The sequence below is a fragment of the Myotis brandtii genome, unplaced genomic scaffold (genome assembly GCF_000412655.1).
Source record: "Myotis brandtii unplaced genomic scaffold, ASM41265v1 scaffold40, whole genome shotgun sequence".
Lineage (NCBI taxonomy): Eukaryota > Metazoa > Chordata > Mammalia > Chiroptera > Vespertilionidae > Myotis > Myotis brandtii.
This window is the reverse complement of record NW_005365372.1, coordinates 2,272,573-2,277,131: the sequence shown is the minus strand read 5'-3', so window position 1 is coordinate 2,277,131 and position 4,559 is coordinate 2,272,573. Positions and strand designations below refer to the sequence as shown.

Below are 4,559 nucleotides of genomic sequence, written 5' to 3'. Positions count from 1 at the left end.
TTCAGAGAGGAAGGGAGAGGAAAAGAGAGACAGAAACATCGATGATGAGAATCATTGATCAGCTGCCTCCTGCATGCCCCCAACTGGGGATCGAGTCCACAACCCAAGCATGTGCCCTTGGAATAGAACCCTGGAGTCCTTCAGTCCACAAGCCCACGCTCTATCTACTGAGCCAAATCAGCCAAGGCTACCTTAGTTTTTATTAGATTAGTTTTCCTTTTTTTCCCAAAGTTTTCCCATCATGGGATGGGAAATGGATCTCAACTACTAATGTTGCCAGAAAAGTCTTTAGCATTATGGAAATAAAGCAAAACATCCATGGAATCAGTCCCTTTTTCCTGAGCAGTGGTCAACAGATACAAGCCACTTTCGTGGGTTTCTTTCACTCCACTTCTAATGTGTCTAAAGAACCTGAATCTCTTTTAATTCCCAAGTATTTCTTTTTTGTTGTTGTTGTTAATTGTCACCGGAGGATATTTTTTGAGAGAGTGGAAGGGACGGGGAGAGACAGAGAGAGAGAAATACTGATGTGAGAGCAACACATCAATTTGTTGCCTTTCACACACACCCTGACTGGGGCCGGGGATCGAGCCTACAACCGAGGTACATGCCTTTGACTGGAATTGAACCCGGAACCCTTCAATCCACAGGCTGATGCTCTGAGCAAAGCCGGTTAGGACCTGAGTATTTCTTTTTTAAAATATGTTTTTATTGATTGTTGTGTGTGTGTGTGTGTGTGTGTGTTTTGTTTTTTGTTTTTTTTTTTTTTTTAGAGAAAGAGGAAGAGGGAGAAGGAAGAGAAAGATAGAAACATCCATGTGATGTGAGAGCAGAACATCAGTTGGCTGCCCCTGCACACCCTCTACTGGGGATCCAACCTGCAAACGGGCATGTGCCCTGATTGGGAATCAAACCAGCAACCTCTTGTTTCATGGGTCAGTGCTCAACCACTGAGCAACACCGGCAGGGCCTGAGCATGTCTTTATAATTAGTTCCATAAGGAGGTTATTTGTAATTGACACTTTGTCTCTAGGTTGATTTATTTTTTTGAGAACTATTTTGAGAAAATCAACTTTCAAGTACAGGCCTCTTTGTCTATCCTAGTCCAATATTTTCTGTTGAGTTTTAGTTTAAGCTCAAAGATTTATTTTGACAAGAATTTTTGTTTTGTTTCAGACTGGTGTTAATTATCTGAAGTAGAAAGAAATTGTATTGGTGAGGTAGGTATATGTTCCATAGCTTTATTTTTTTAAATCAATATTACCTTATGTAGAAAAAATGGGTTATGTCAGTTTTATAATGTCCTTTAGCACATCTGATCACCAGACAATCAATTACATTTGGTTCATGTTCGGCACAATTTGTTTCTCATAAACCAACAATGATCACTGGAATCAGATTTGCCACATGGAAATATAATTGTCATTTTAGTGAAAATCAACTAGAAGATAGTTGATGCAGTTTAGCAGATAGAAATTGTGTTTGTCTGTGAAGCCAATAAGAAAATACATCAGATTCCATGAAATCTTTTCTAACATCTAATCTGACAGTTATAAATCAGCTTTTCTTTAATGAAATCTTACCAGATATCATGGGAGTTTTTGATAAAACACTTCCTGCATACATATATTAAATTAAACAAAATTATAGGGCTTTACTTGAACTTGTATGTATATAGTGGCAGAACCATTACAAAGCTATACTGTAAGTTGTTCAGAGGTGAGCCAACTATTCTCTCATGTTTTTTTAAAACAGAGTATTACATTTTTTATTCAATGATAAACTAAAGTCCATTTCTAGATGTTTCTCTTGGTACACTTCATATGTTTTATTAATAAGCAAAGGCCTATATAAGGTGCCTTCACCTAGTCCTCAGATTCAGATCCATCTTCAACTTGACTAATCTGGAAGTAACGAAGTTCGTATGTCTCCTTGTCAGATGCAACCACACGAAACCAATCACAAAGACTATTCTTCTTAAGGTATTTCTTAGTAAGGTATTTCAAACATCTTTTAAAGAATTGTTTCTAAGAAACAACTGTGATTTTATTCTTGAAGCATTCAATGTGAACAACATTCCCAAGATTTCCAGTTTTCCCATTGACTTTAACCTTCTCCCATAGAAACTGTTCAAAATTTGAAGAATCAAAAATTCCATCTTCTACTAGATAAGTAAGGTCCAAACTAAACTTCCAGATTGTCCTTTTAGTCTTCTTGACTTTCAGTGCCATCTTGCAGGTGGTCGGTATGATCAGAGCTATCTCATGGTTTTCTTGCCATGTTTTTCACAATAGTCTCCAAAGCAAAACTTGGCCTTCTAGACTTGGCTTCTTATTTCTTTACCCCTATTGTAATCTAGCACAGTGTCTAGTTATATCTATGTATATGTATATGTATATGTATATGTATATGTATATGTATATCTATCTATGTCTAGATCATCTATATCTATACCTATATCTATATCTATCTATAGATATATATGTCAAAATATAAGAAAAATATTGAAAAGTCAATATTTCTTTAATGATTTATTTAAATAATTACAGAGCTCATATATATAAAGCATAGTATATTATAAAGTATAGAGTATTACAAAAAGAGCATACAACTGTTACTTTTATTGGAGGTTTTATGCTCTATAGTTATAAAAGAGGTTTTTCTAAAAGTTCTTGAATGATCAGAATTTCAGCCTTGAACAAGATGCACAAAAAATTAGTCTTGAGTGATTTGAATTATTTTAGACCAGAGTGTTGTAGTAAAAAAGTGCACAACAGTGGTTCTCAAACAATTGATTTTAAACAAATTACCACTGTTATTTCTAAAAAGTTTAGGTTACTAGGCTTCAATGCTAGAAATTCTGGCTGTTACTAAATCTTGAGTAGGATTTAGGTATTTATTTTTAAGAGGCACCTCCAGATGATTCTGATGATTTTTATCTTTGTACTACATTTTGAGAAAACCTACTTCATGTTCTGAGAAGTTTAAATATCATGCAATCCGAATAAAGAGCTTAATTTTTCCATTAAGAATTGTCTCATGTTAAAGTCACTTTGGTAACTGTCACCAAGCCCTACCAACTGTTCTCAAACTTCAGGGCACATCAGAATCATTTGCAGTGCTTGTTTGCCATTGTAAGTTTGCAGGAATACATTTCTGAGTAGAATTCCATTGTATTAATATAAAACAGGTTTGTCTATTCTCTATTCAAAGATAGTTGGGTGTTTTAAAGTTTTGGGTTATTTTAATGAAAATTTTAAATGAGTCTTTTTGTGGACATATATTTTATTTTATATCATGTACCTAAAAGTACAAATGCTAAGTTATAAAGTAAGCGTATGTTTCTTAAGACACTATAAACTCTTTACAAAAGGGCATAGACAAAAAAAAAAGTGCATAGACAACAGTACAGTAATTATCAAAAGGAAAGGGGTGGGGGACTATAGAAGAGGGTAAAGGGAGTATGAATGGTGACGGAAGAACACTTTGAGTGGTAAACTCACAGTACCATATACAAATGATGTATTATAAAATTGTACACTTGAAACCTATATACTTTTATTAACCAATGTCACCCTAATAAATTCAATAATTATTTTTTAAAAGTGCTTGTGTAATTTCAAACTCCCACCAACAAAGTATGAGAGATCTCTAAGTTTCAAATCATTACCAAAATTAATTTAAGTCAGAATTCTTAGTTTATATCATTCCAGCAAATATATAACAATAGTTTCATTTTTAATATTTCTAGGAATTTGACCCAGTGATCCCACTTCTAGAAATATATCCTAAGAATCCTGAAACATCAATCAGAAAGAATATATCCATCGCTATGTTCATAGTAGTATGATTTACAATAGCTAAGATTAGGAAACAGCCCCAAGTGCCCATCATCGGATGAATGTATAAAAAAGATGCAATACATTTACACAATGGGATACTATGCAGCTGTAAAAAAGAAAGAACTCTTACCCTTTGAGACAGCATAGAGGGACTTGGAGAGTATTATGATAAGCGAAATAAGCCATTCAGAGAAAGACAAGTATCACAAGACCTCACTTATATATGGAATATAATGAGAAAAATAAACTGACAAACAAAATAGATCCAGAGACATGGAAGCATGGAACAGACTGAGGAATCTCAAGGGAAGGGAGGGAGGGAGGCAGGAAGAGAACCAAAGAACGTATATGCATATATGCATAAACCATGGACAGAGACAATAGTGCCATAAGCCTGGGGGGTATGGGTGGAAAATGGATGTGGGGTAGAGGGGGGTCAATGAAGGAAAAAAGAGGGACATCTGTAATACTTTCAACAAGAAAGATAAATTTTTAAAAATGTATCATGTTATCCCATTGTCATTTTAATTTTCATTGCTCTAATGATTAATGATTAATTGAACACCTTTTAATGGGCTCCTTGGTTAGTGATAAGTCCTACTTTGTGAAGTATTTGTTCAAGTATTAAACATAGTTTTACTAGATTGTTTCCAAATATATTTTATTTTTTTACTTAAATTACATATATTTTTAATTTTTTTCTTTTATTTTTCTTTT

The 4,559-nt window shown here is 34.0% G+C and overlaps 1 pseudogene; it reads right to left on the bottom strand.

Annotated features, from left to right (window-relative positions):
• Window positions 1-1,807: 1,807 nt before the first annotated feature.
• Window positions 1,808-2,231, bottom strand: LOC102249445 (annotated as a pseudogene).
• Between the last annotated feature and the right edge of the window lie 2,328 nt (window positions 2,232-4,559).